This window comes from Peromyscus californicus, unplaced genomic scaffold (assembly GCF_007827085.1).
Source record: "Peromyscus californicus insignis strain IS unplaced genomic scaffold, ASM782708v3 Scaffold_16__1_contigs__length_79575227, whole genome shotgun sequence".
In the NCBI taxonomy this organism is placed as follows: Eukaryota; Metazoa; Chordata; class Mammalia; order Rodentia; family Cricetidae; genus Peromyscus; species Peromyscus californicus.
The window spans coordinates 34,360,910-34,375,692 of NW_026294458.1; positions in this window are offsets into that span (position 1 = coordinate 34,360,910).

Here is a 14,783-nt window from a genome sequence, read left to right on the forward strand (position 1 = left end):
CCTCTAGAAGAGCAGCCAGTGCTCTTAACCTCCAAGCTATTTCTCCAGCCCTTCTTCAGACTTCTGATTTGTTTTGTACTTAAATTTGTCATCTTCTATTTGCTACATTTAAAAGACATATTATAGACAAATGGAAGACCATTAGTATCTCTCACTCTTTAGCATAATGTTGATTGAACTGAATTCTGTGTAGTTTGGTCACACTAGGTATTCATGGCTATTGCTGTTGCTATGATTCAGCAACTGTGGATAATCATCTCTATATGATTTCTTCTATAGTTTAAAAAATACTATGTAAATGTAATTCTGGGGAGAATTGCCTTTAGATTTTAATTACAATTTTTCAACACATAGTTATGCAAATCTAGAACTTCATACATGCCACTTAATGCTGATGCTGATCAGCTTGGGAGAAGTTTTAGCTTCACAAATGGACTGAGAGAATATTCAGAAGTTTGCATTTGTGGGAAATTCAGGGTTGGTGAAGCATCTCATTAGGAGACTTGATCTTCTCCAAAAAGAATGGAGAAGAAGTAAACTTCTTCTTCCTTCACGTGTAAGCAGGGTCATTAGGATTCTCTGACTCCTCCCTGAAGCCTTCCTCTAGATGAAACTATCTATGGCACGTGCTTCAGGTGAGAAATGTGTGTGGCGGAATTGCAGCTCTTGCTCATCCCAGTGATAGGAAACACCAATTTTCTGAGATAAACTGTAAGTTCCAAGAAAATAGAATTTCCTAGCATGTCAATTCTGGACATTCTGTGAGTGTCCGGCAAACAAGCCTGTGAATTGCTTCTGTCAGTATGACTGGCGGATGCTCTTGCAAGTGTTGACAGCTTGTAATTCTTCCTACTGCCTTTCAAACAAATTATTGACATTATTATGCATTAACTTTCTGATAACACAACAACAACAAAGCACATGATTGAATGAAAACTTTCAAATAAGACCTTATACTTAAAAATTAACCCCTGGGAAGGTTTATATTTATTGTTGTTCAAAGACCATTTGATTGCATAAAGCTTTGTACTGATTTTTAGCTAAGTTTTTAAATCTAAAGTGACCTCCTGGGATGCCCTCAGACTTGCACTTGTTTGAGCGAACACTGTGGAAGCAATTAATTCGGCTGGATAAATTGCTTGTGACTTAGACTTTCACTTCATGGCTGGCAAGCTTCTGAATCATGCTGTAAATTGTACCACACTAGACGATTTCTGTGCTGTAGCTAGCTATGTTACTATATTCAGCAAACTTGTTTGTGTTCTATTAACACTAACTTAATCTATCACACTTTCATAAACCATGGTCTCACAGTATTTAATGCCCAATTCCACAGTTTGATTAAAAACTTTTTTTTGTTTACTAAAATGGAGTTTGGCTTTGGTTTCAATTAACCTTCTGCTTTTCCTGTGATGTCTAAATGGGTAGTAGTACTCTGTCACTTTGACAACAGAGTATAGTTTTATCTTTTAATTTTTCACTGAAACTAACTATACTTGAGAATTAAGTTTGAGACCTCTAACTTGAATGATATTGCTAGCATGACTAAACCATGTAAAAGAAAAGAAATATTTTCATTTTATTCCATGCTACGCTTAAATTTTATTCCTGATGACATTTTAGAAATACTGTAATGTGAATAAATAATTTCTTGATAAATTTAAAGTGTATTTAAATCACCTATTTTCAAATTTGGATAAGCTTTACCATGAATCTAATGCTTTCAATACCATCTATTCAGGACTACTTAATGAATACCTTGTATTCAATTTAATTAAACAAGACCTAGCACTTCAGGCTCTCATGTTCGAAAGTTGAATAGGGTTTTCTAACTCTGAAGAACTTACAGTCCACCAGGAAATGCATGTGTGTAAATACTTAGAACATTATCTGAGTTCTGAAATAGTCAGGCATATGAACAGGGCTGCACACTAAGAATGCAGCCTCTTATCTGGCACATCTCGGGAGGGCTCTCAGGAGAGCTGAAGAGTGAGCGAGCACACGAGAGAAAGGAAATAAAACATTTTATTTTAAATCATCTTCAGACGCACTAAGCAGCGTTCATAAAGACTTTCATTACCTCTCCGACACTGACTCTTCAGTGATACAGTAAAGTTGGCTTGTAGGATGCTGTGAAACAGGGATGTGAATCTAGACTAGGCACAGTATAGGGACATGTAGACAAATTTCCAAGTGGTCTTATTAAATAAAAAACACAGAGCCAAATATAGGGGTGAAACCCTTAGAGATCAGGGAAGTAGTGGGAGCCACCAACCAACCTTACCTCACCAGCTCTGCAGCTCCCAAAAGTGAACTACTTCCTGTCTACCGACACCTTTATTGCCTTGCTGTTCTGCCCTCTCATTGGCTCTTAGCCCAACTACCTCACTTCCTTGTCACTGACTGTCTGTACAGACCTCCAGATCTCTATGGTTGGTACTGGGATTAAAGGCATGTGTCACCATGTTTGACTCTGTTCCCTAGTATGGCCTTGAACACACAGAGACCCTGCCTGCCACGTGATCAGATTAATGGTGTGTGCTACCATTGCCTAACTTTTGTGTTTACTTAAAATGGCTTGCTATTTCCTCTGATCTCCAGGTAAACTTTATTTATTAATATACAAATAAAATATCACCACATTTCAGCACAAATAGAATATCACCACAGGGATGATTGTTTCCCTGGCTGTGGCTTCCCTAAACTCATTGAACTAAATAGGACAGGATGAGCAGGCACAGTGGCCACAGCTCATCTCTCACTCTAATGTGGCTCCACTGAAGTCACACATTATAATTAAGACCTTGCCTCACTAAGGAGTTTTCCATATGTCCTGGACTGCACATAGAGATATTTCATTGACCCATGCAAAAAAGTCAAGAGAAAGTTTCAGACACCTATTCCTTACCTCTAAACTCACATTGTTACCAATACTATCAACCTTGAACCCATCAGGGCAGTTCTACACCTTCTAATCCTAATTTTCCACACAATGAGAGAAGAACTAGACTTCCAGGTTCTGGCTTCTTAAACATTTTCATCGTGCTTTCTGGAAATCATGATTCAACAGCAGAACTTATTCTGTATGTGACCTGTCTGTTATGGAAACATTCATATCACCTCTTCCCACCCAATAGAAACCTGTCCGTCTACACTTTCACTTCCCAGGTCAAGACCCTTTGGCACTGCGAATTATTTATAGTTTTTGGCTCAGATAGTCCATACTTCAGGGACTGGAGAGGAATTTACATTATACGTTTATATCACTCATATTCTATCATTTTGCTATCATCTCAACTTCTGTATTGTTACACTATTTTTTCAAAGATTTTGGCACCCAACTACCTGTCACCATTTTCATTCCTGACTTCTACCTGAGTTCAGCTTCTATTTTATGGTCTTTTTATTACTGTTCTCTAGTAATTTTTCCTTTACCCAATTTCAAATCTTACCTAAAAGATTCTAACTAAAACTTGTCTTTACAAATCCTTATATATTCTTTACATAGGACCCTTTCAGAGGGGTTACCTAAGACTATCGGAAAACACAGATATTTACATTATGATTCATAACTATAGCAAAATTACAGTTATGAAGTACAATGAAAATAATTTTTATGGTTGGGGGTCACCACAACATGAAGAATTGTATTAAAGGGTCACAGCATTAGGAAGGTTGAGAACCTCTGCTTTGTAGGTTCAATAATTTCCTAAAAGTGCACCACCACCTAGGGACCAAGTGTTCAAACAGGGACCTACAAGCGATCTTTCACATTCAAACCATAACATTAGGATTGAGTTCTATTACCAATTACTATGGATGCATACTGCATAAATGCTCCATTATTTTGATTTCTTCTTCATTAGACTTAACATGGAAAAAAGGTGACAATTCTAGTAAAACAAATCTCTTTGTCCACTCCATGTCCACCTCCTAGTAAGACATCTAAATATGCTGTGGTAACAGTTTAGATTCATGGGAATGAACATCAACTACATTTCAGTACTTTCTAAAAGCCATACTGTATCTCCAGTACTACTATTGACTCTCTCACACTGTTGTTTTGTACTCTTTCCTTACACCTATAAATATTGTCCTCCAACTAGAATTTCATCTAACAATACTGCCTCCTACTTCACAAGAGTATGGAAACACCTAACAGAGAACATACAAGGACTTTCAAGGTAACGTCTACTCACCTATCAGCCATTATGCTCATATTCTTGCCTTTATGCTTCTATTTGGACTTTTTGCAGAGTCAAATCTCTTGACTTGTATACAGATTGTATAGACTTGTATATTCTCACCCCTTACTTGACATCTGGAAGAAAGAATATTAGTAATTACAATCTTAGAATATTGTAACTATTGATATCATATTTATATTCAGTGATCTGCAGACGTACATGATGATGCATACTTACTCATGTAGAAACCCATGAAAGCAGTACCATGACTTGTACTGTGGGAATTATCATCAACCTGGAAACCATTGAGATGATAAATTTATCCCCTACTCTCAAAAGTCTCCTCATGTGCCACTAAAGTCCTTCCCCCCCCCCCCCCCCCCCGCTCTTTATCTATCAGTTCTAATAGGCAACTTGATTAATTTTGCTTTTCACACCTAACACGCTAATCAATGTTTTTGTGTATTTAAATAGTCCATTTCTTTATAATGATAACCAATGTTCCATGATGTTACTATGCCAAAATTAGTTTATTCATTCATTTCTGTAAATTTTTACAAAGTGCTGAATAAGGATTTCATTGGGTTGTATTGTGACTGTGGGATTTTGATGAGGATTGCATCGAATCTGTAGAATACTTTTGGTAGAATGGCCATTTTTACTATGTTAATCCTACTGAACATGAGAGATCTCTCCATCTTCTGATATCTTCTTCAGTTTTTTTCTGCAATGTCTTAAAGGTTTTATTATATAAGTCTTTCACTTGCTTATTTATTGTTGCCCCAAGATATTTTAGGCTATTGTGAAAAGTGTTTCCCTGATTTCTTTCTCAGTCCGTTTGTCATTTGTATATAGGAGGACCACTGTTTTTCTTTCTTTCTTTCTTTCTCTCTCTCTCTCTTTCTTTCTTTCTTTCTTTCTTTCTTTCTTTCTTTCTTTCTTTCTTTCTTTCTTTCTTTCTTTCGTGTGTGTGTAAATTTTGTATCTTACTACTTTGCTGAAAGTGTTTATAAGCTGTAGAGGTTTCTTGGTTGAAATCTTAGAGTCACTCATGTATACTATCTTATCATCTGCAAATAAAGGTATTTTAACTTCTTCCTTTCAAATTTGTATATTCTTAATCTCCTTCACTTTTCTTATTGCTCTAGTTAAAACTTCAAATATTATATTGAATAGCTATGGAGAGAGCTGCTACAGGCTTCCACTGCCACAGAACTGCCTGCCAAACAGTGACAACTAAAACCATGTTTTGTACCTCATTTTAGTGGAAATGCTTTAAGTTTCTCTCCATGTAAGTTGATGTTGGCTATGGGATTGCTGTAAATTGCCTTTATTATGTTTAGGTATGTCCCTTGTAGACCTAGTCACTCTAGAATTTTTGTCATGAAGGGTGTGAGTTTTTTTTCAAAGGCCCTTTCTGAATCTGAAGCAATGATCATGTGGTTTGGGGAAAAGACATCTTACAAATATTGAATTTTCCTCTTGGAAATCCTGTTGTTGTCCTGTGTCATGGAGGTCCTGAAGCTTTGGGTCTACAGGATGGGTCCCTTCACATGCTACCCGCAGATCATAGATGGAGTGGCCAACTCCATAATCCTGGTTCTGGGTCTGGTTAGTTGCAGAGTTGGCCAGTCACCAGCTCTCCCTCTTCCTTACCACTAGGGTGATCTCTCCTGCTTTGGCCTGGCTAGTTCACCCCCTGCAGCAATGAGCAAGGGGCGGGGCCAGTTCTCCTGCTTTCATACCCTCAGGGAAAGCTCTCCCACACCTGGACCATCAGGGCCAGCTCTACTGTGCTGCCCAGGTGAGGTACAGAGAATGGCCCAGCATCGATAGTGTAGCAGAAACCAGAGGTCTTGAACTGGACTAATGACTCTTTGCAATGAGCACTTGCAAGTAATGATAAATGGTCACTGTGTCACACTACAGCTTCCATGAGGAGATTTTCCCTTTTCTTTTTTTCCTCTTAAATTTTACTCTATTGTGGGGGTTGCAAGGGCAGAGGGTGGGTGTGAAGGGACAAGAAAAAGGATGTGAAAGATACAAAGAATAAATAAAAAGAAAGTTAAAAAACATTGAATTTTCTGTTGTATAAATACAGTTTGTCACAATATTTATTTAAGTTTTTCTTAATTTACCCCAGCAATATTTTGTCACTCTCAGTGTACAGATGCTGCATAATTTTTTTTTTTTTAGATTTCATCCTAAGAATATAATATGTTTTGGGTTATAAATTTCATTCTCAGTTACCAGTTCTTTATGATAGTATATAAAGGTAAAATTGATGTTTTTAGCATGTTAATCCAGAATCCTACCACCTTGATCATGTATTAATTTTGCTGTCCTTTCTTAGGAGTTTAACCAGATTTTTTATGATTCCTGGATGTTATATCATCTGTAAGTAATGATATTTTTTCTTTGCTGGTGTGGATGTGTCTTGCTTTCTTTACTTATTGCAGTGTAGTGAACCTCTAGCATATGTTAAGCAGAAGAGATGGGTACAGACATCTTTGCCTTATTTGTGATCCTAAGGGTTTCCTTCCAAGAAAGTAGTGTTGAACCATTTAGTCTGATGTTATGTATTGATGTTTTGTTGATGTCATTTTCAAATATGGACAGTTCTTTAGTTTCTACTTAAGTGAGATTTTGTGTGAAGGATATTATATTGTGTTCAATGCTTTTCTCTATGTATTGAGATAATCATGTACATTTTCTATTTTAGTTTCATACTAAATCAATCTTTCTGTACAATGTTAACACTTGATTTTATTACCCTTTTATGTATTATTGGTTGTAATTGGCTAACATTGTGATAAAATTGCATTTGTATCCATGAGGGACATTGAACTATAATTTTCTTTTCTGATAATATGTATATTTGATTTTGATGTCAGCATAAACCTTTTACCAGAGAATAAGTTTAGTAGTATTAACTTCCCTTGAATTTTATGGAATGTTTACATAAAAGATGTCATTACCTCTTTCTCAAATGCTTAGCAGGATTTTAAACAATGACACAATCTAGTCCCTGAACATTCTTCATGACACATCTTTCAATAACAAATTCATTGTTTTTAATAGACACCGGGCTTTTCAAAATATTGACTCCTTATTGAGTGAAATGTACTAGTTTGTCTTTCAAGGAACTTTTATAAAATCTAATCTGTTTAATTCATTGCCATATAGTTACTACATATTGTGTTCTTTAAGAATATTTTAGGTTTATTTATTTAATTTGTGTGTATGAGTTTTTAATGCATGTATGTGTGCCACATGCATATGTGCCAGTGTCTACAGAGGTCAGAAGAAAGCATCAGATCCCCTAGAACTGGAGTTGTGGGTGATTGTGAGCCAGCATGTGGTTCTGAGAACTGAACTTGGGTCCTCTGCAAGAGCAGCCAGTGCCCTTAATCAGTTGTCGTTTCATGGGTAGTATCTATTGCTTCTCGGTGTTTTTATTTTATGAACTTATTTTCAGAACATTGCTATTTTATTTACTTCAGTTGTTTTGGTTTTATTTTCCTTATGCTGGGTAGAAGCTGAGAAATATATTTTTAGTTTCTTTTACTAATGTACTGTGTTCTGACTCAGTTTGAAGTATACTATTATTTCTCCTTTGTATTTTTTTTCACCCATACATTCTTAGAGCTGTGCTATTTGATTTTTAAGTATTTGGGAACTATTGGGATATGTTTTCATTATGATTTCTCCTTTATTTTCATTGTGATTAGAGGAAGAACTTTTCTTAAAATTTTGTCTCTTAAAATTATTGATACTTGGTGCTGGATACACAGCTGAGGGATTAAAAGCAATGACTGCTTTCCCAAAGGACCTGGTTCAGTGTCAGACACCGACCTGGCAGCTCACAGCCTTCTGCAACTCTAGTTCCAGGGGTTCCAATGCCCTCTTCTGCTCTGCAGGATCCTGCATGAATATGGGTCACATGGATGTACACAAGCATACACACATATGTATAAAAATAAAAGAAAAATGAATAATGTGTGGCCCAGAATCCTCCATTAACTACACCAGTTATGCTGGAGGAGAATGTCTACTCTGTAATAGGGTAGAAGACTTCCAGAAATGTTAATATACAGTCTGAAAAAAAGTTATTGCAATTTCACTGATTTTTCTGAGTTTCTGTAATTTTTAAGCATCAGAAGAATATTTAATTATCTAAATGTAATTTTAGATTTGTCTGTTTTTCCTTGAAGTTTTATGAATATGTACTATTTATTTTGAATATTCATTATTCAAATAATAGATATAATAATCTAGACTTTTTAAGTGCATTCTGATAATTTGACCCTTCTTATTATTATTAAATAATCTTATCTTAAGTAATATTATGTGCTTTGAAACAGATGCTGTATGATCCCAGTAAAGACATTTTTGCTTTCATTTGATTGGTGCTAAATGGAAGTGCTTTTTCTCCTTTACCTTTTAAATTACATCATTTTTATCTTTCCATCTAAGACAGGTTTTCTCTGTACTCTGTGATTAGGTTTTTGTTTTCTTACTGAATTTTATAATATATGCACTTTATTAGCATGCTTAGATCATTTATGTTTGTGTGAAATCTATTCTCACCATTATCTGTTCGTATTCTTTTAATATAGTTACATTTAATGGGAAATCTATTCTCACCATTTTCTCTGCCCATATTCTTTTAGTTGACTTAATGGTGATACCAATTTTCTCTCCTCGGACCAAAACCTACAAGAAAACCTGGAAACATGAATGAAATCTCTGTGTTATGGCTGATTCTTTTCTTTCTCTATCTAACTTGTTAGGGCATTGTTAGTTCAGTCTTAGACTGTATTTAGATTCTGACTGCTTCTCATTGTTTTCCCCTTGTTCCGAGACTTCATTTTCTGCTGAGATTACTGCAACAGCCGCTTGACTTCACTCCCCATCTTTCTGCTTTTCCTTTTCATGTGTTCTCAAGACAGCAACTGGAATAATACCTGGAAAATGTAAATAAAATCGCGTCACTCTGCCCAAAGCCCTGCAATATGGTCCTGCTTCAGTCAGAGTAAAATATAACCAAGTTCAATGTCATCCATGCCTCAAATATTACGTGCTCATGTCACGGGCTCTGTGTCCTCATTGTATGTTACCAAACCTCACTGTCTTCCAGCTGCTTGTGTGGCTTGAACACATTAACTGCTTCTTCTCTAGGCAAAATCTTAGAGCTGGCATTTTCTTTGCCTGATAGATAGCAACCAACTCCAAGTCCCTGACCATATATTACTTTCTCAATGAAGCTCATCGTGATATTTGTATAAAAATTTAAACTTATCATATTTAATTATCTTCTTCACTCTACTTACAGCATTAATTTCCCTTATTAATGTGTTTTCCTTGCCTCTCTCCTTTTACTAGAATTTACTCTCCACAAGGTAGGGATCTTTTCAATTAGTTTGGTCAGTGGCATACTCTAAGCCCTTGCAGGAGTATCTAGCTCATAATAAGCACTTGAGAATTATTAGTTTAGCCTAATACAAGTGCTCTTATTTTAAAGTGGGCCTTTTGTTGTGGGAATATCAAAATAACCATGTGAAAAGAGTTGGTTTGATATCCACCCACTGCCACCATTTCCGAAGGGCTTTGCCTATTGTCCAATTTCAAGTACTGGCTATAGAAACTTGATACAGAGGTTGTGATTCATAGTAAAGGTAGCAAGGGCACATACTTCTTTTTAACAGTCATTTCATAAAGCCAGGTGCATGTGTCAGAATCCCAAGTGGTTTCTGTAAGAGGGAGATAATGAGAAGATACTGCCGACAAAAGGCTGCTCATGGGGTTGTACATAGTTTACTTCTAATGTCATGGAACCAACTGAACATCTCTCACTATGCCTTGGCCTTTGAGCACACCCTTATCATGCATGTCCTGTTCCTTTTCTTCCACATGCCTTCTAGGATTCCTAACCACTTCTAAAACTAGACTGTCAAAACCTTACATCTACATTCAATTTCCTGAAGAAAAATTGGTTTTAATTTCTCACAAGCTCCTTTCTGCATTATTTAGCAAAATGCATCTACTTGATTTGGCATCTCTTTTTACTTCTGTCCTTTGATATCTGCTTTTATCATTATATGTACTCTCTGAATAGTATGTTACTTGGCACCATGTGGTACACTGGTCAGTAAATTTCTTTTAGATGATTTAATAAGATTGTAAGACAGTTGGGTGCAGGGCAACGAGGAATCAGATTGTGTGTGTGTGTGTGTGTGTGTGTGTGTGTGTGTGTGTGTGTGTGTGTGAGAGAGAGAGAGAGAGAGAGAGAGAGAGAGAGAGAGAGAGAGAGAGAGAGAGAATTAATTAGCTATGTGTGTGTCATAAGGGAAAAAAGGAATCAATGTTGTCACTAAGTTTCTTGGAATATTCTAATTATCAGCAACACTTGGTGATATGGTAGATGAGAAAATATCTCTATTTTTCTTTGGGTTTAATAGAACCATATCTATGAAATATTTTATGTGATTTCTAACTTATAAAGGAAAAAATTGATGCTTGCTAGACTTGAGATGGAGAGTCAACTAAATATTGAAGAAATACTTTTCGAGTATTGGAATTTAATAATCCTTCATTAAGCATAGTATCATGTGTCCATTAGCAATGCAGCAACAATATATATATATATATATATATATATATATATATATATATATATATATATATGCAGAAATTGTGTGGCTACTGTACATTGTGTATGTGTGTGTGTGTGTGTGTGTGTGTGTGTGTGTGTGTGTGTTCATATGAGTGTCACGTTTATGGAGGCCAGAAGCAGACACTGGGTATCTTCCTTAATTACTCTCCACCTTATTTTCTGAGACAAGCTCTCTCACTGAACATGGAGTTCATTTATTCAATGATTCATCTGGCAGTCCCCAGAGATCCTCCTCTTTTGCCTCCCCAGTGCAGGGATTACTTACAGGTGTGTGTTGTCATGTCTGTTTTTCACATGTCTTATAAGGATGGAATGAATTTCTCAGACCCTTAACCTTCTATGATAAGCACTTTACCAGCAGAACCCTCTCCTCAGCATCCTGCAAAGCTTTTCTATGTTGGAGGTACAAAGCAGCCATGTGGTAGTTCTCACACTGACATTCACCAAGACTAGTCACTACAGTGACTGACTGAGAATTCACCTAGAGGAAATATCAAAGTCAGTACAACTTGGGGTTATCTAGTTTTAGTTATAGAGGGTCCATCTTAGGGTAATAATATGAAATTAAACGAGTGAACATTCTTGTTCTCTCTTTCCTCAAGGACTATCTGTCTTATTGTGGGATAGAGAAACGGTAGCCTTAAATCACAAAGTTTCTGCCTTGAGTTGAGTCACTTGGACTCCAAATAGGCATGAAACTCTGGAAGAACATTGCCCACATTCAATAAAGGAGTTATCACCTTCAGATGTATCTGTTTCATTTGTTGTAAATAGTTATGTTGAATTTATCAGTAAAAGAAGAATTAGAATGGGAACAGGTGTTTCTCATAATGCTCTATTGGTTTAAAGACAGCCTGTACAGGAATTAGTATGAGTCCAATCTCTAGAACTATGAATAGAGTGAGTGCTAGCTCATGTTATTAACACATATGTCTTTTTTTAAATTTTATTTTATTTTACAATACAATTCAGTTCTACATATCAGCCACGGATTCCCTTGTTCTCCCCCCTCCCGCCCCCTCCCCTTACCCCGCAGTCCACCCCCATTCCCACCTCCTCCAGGGCAAAGCCTCCCCCAAGGACTGAGATCAACCTGGTAGACTCAGTCCAAGGCAGGTCCAGTCCCCTCCTCCCAGGCCAAGCCAAGTGACCCTGCATAGGCCCCAGGTTTCAAACAGCCAACTCATGCAATGAGCACAGGACCCGGTCCCACTGCCTGGATGCCTCCCAAACAGATCAAGCCAATCAACTGTCTCACCCATTCAGAGGGCCTGATCCAGTGGGGACCCCTCAGCCATTGGTTCATAGTTCATGTGTTTCCATTCATTTGGCTATTTGTCCCTGTGCTTTATCCAACCTTGGTCTCAACAATTCTCGCTCATATAAACCCTCCTCTTTCTCGCCAATTGGACTCCCAGAGATCCACCCGGGGCCTAGCTGTGGATCCTGAGTGAGGTAACCCAGACTCAGGAAGACAAACATGGTATGTACTCACTCATAGGAGGATACTAGATGTGGAACAAGGATGACTGGACTGCTACTCACATCACTAGGGAGGCTACCTGGAAAACAGGACCCCAAGAAAGACAAGGGGATCACCCAATGATGGAGAAATGGATGAGATCTACATGAACAGCCTGGACATGAGTGGGGGTAGTGAAGGGCGAGGGTCGAGGGAAAGAGAGCTTGGGGGAGCGGGAGATCCCAGCTGGATCAAGAACAGAGAGGGAGAACAAGGAATAGGAGATCATGGTAAATGAAGATCACCTGAGAATAGGAAGAAGCAAAGTGCTAGAGAGGCCCACAGAAATCCACAAAGATACCCCCACAATAGACTGCTGGCAATGGTCGAGAGACAGCCCGAACTGACCTACTCTGGTGATGGGATGGCCAAACACCCTAATTGTCGTGCTAGAAACACATATGTCTTAGATTAAGATATTTAGAGATACTGGATATTATACTGGGTATAATTGAATTGTAGCAGGAGTCTTGAAAGTTGTTACTAATAAAATCAAACCTGAGGCCAGTTATTGGGGTGAATACTGGAAGGTCAGAGAGGTAGAACAAGCCACAGCTAACCTCACCTGGCAAACTTCTCAGCTGATACTGTTTCCTCAGACTGGAAGCCTCTGTGTCCTCATATCCGAATGGCTCTCAGCTGAACTGTGCTTCTCGAAAGCCTGAAAGCTTAACCAGCCAAATGCTTAACCAGCCAAATGCTTCTAGTTTCTGGTCCTCATGCTTTATATACCTTTCTGCTTTCTACCACCACTCCCTGGGATTAAAGGCTCGCTTTCTGGGATTAAAGGCGTGTGTCACCATGCCTGGCCATTTCCAATGTGGCCTTCAACTCACAGAGATCCAGAGGGATTTCTACCTCTGGAGTACTAGGGTTAAAGGTGTGAGTGCCACCATTTTCTAGCCTTTGTATCTAGTGGCTGTTCTGTCTCTGACCCCAGATAAGTTTATTAGGGTGCACAATATTTTGGGGAACACAATACCACCACATTGAATTATATGGAAATAGGGATAATATTTTATTACTACTGTTAGGTAATAAAAATACAAATAGGAAATCTCTTTAAATGAACTTTTTATCAATATACATGAGGGTGATTTTCATTCTTTTCCATTTCTGTGTTTCTCTTCTTATATCCATTCCTGTGAGAAAAAACTGTTCACATAGTCATGTTTGATAGGAGGGAGACAGATGCATTAAAACCGGATAGTTATTTTTTATTTTCCTAGAAGAGCTGTGCAGAATGATGGGCTCAGGTCAGCTCTTGCTGTCTCTAGCCTTTTGCATTCTTTTCAATTTTCACAAGCTCTGTGACTACAGGAGATGTGATAATTGAGTCAGGGACCATTTTCAAACCTAGCTAACTTTTTAAAGTCCAGTTCTTTATGTAGTCCACAACTCGATGCCCATCTTTAATGGATGAATTTGAAGCCTGACTATTTGCTGAAGAAATAGTTGGAGAAATTCATTTTTCCTCATATGAACATGCCATTTTATAGAGAGCTCAAGCTGGTAGAGACACAAACCACAGGCTTGTGTCAGTCATTTCTCCCAAAATCTAGAAAAAAAGAGAAGGATTTCCTAAAGATGACAGCAGAGGACTCTGTCACCATTCTACACATGTGTGATGCAGGTTGATAGCAGAGAATAGGGATCCTATTATTTTAACAGTCTGAGAAATTCAAGGAAAACAGAAGCAATAGTGTTACTGCTCTTTGCCAGAAGACTGACTTACCTATTCTTACTGCCTGAGGCATGCCCGAGGCTAGCAGCATTTGCTTGGACTATGAAGATCAATTTCACATATGGGGCTTCCTATTAAGGTATCAAGATTAATTTCCTAGGTTGAATATCAAGGACTAAGCTATGTGCTATAGGTCAACTTTTACAATTGGATTATGAAACAAATTGTGGGCCTTTATGCTATTTTAGAAGGCACGCTGGGGAGTGTAACATAGTCCCTGTATTCAAATCCTGGGCTGAATTTGAGACATGCCACTTGTTGGTTATTTGGCTCAGTTCTATTTTGCTTTTTCTTGTTTTTGTCTTTTTCAGTTCATTTATGTCAGTGTTCTTTTATAGGTTCACCTCGAGGATCAGATAAGTTAGTGCATGCTGATTGCTTAGAGTGAGTCCTGACAAATAGTAGATAATAATTTTAGTTATTATTGCCATTACTAATACATTAACAAAAATTTACACTAATTCTCATTTTTTGCCATTTGTGTATGTTACTCTCGTGGGTATTCCTTGGAAGAACATGTATGGGACAAGAATCAGGAATTTATTGGGTTCTGGAAGTAATCCTTATCTGAACTGATCTCCTTCTAACTGTATTCCTAAAGGAATCACATTTCAACTACCAAAGTGAAGGCTACTTGCATCGTCTAGAAAGTTT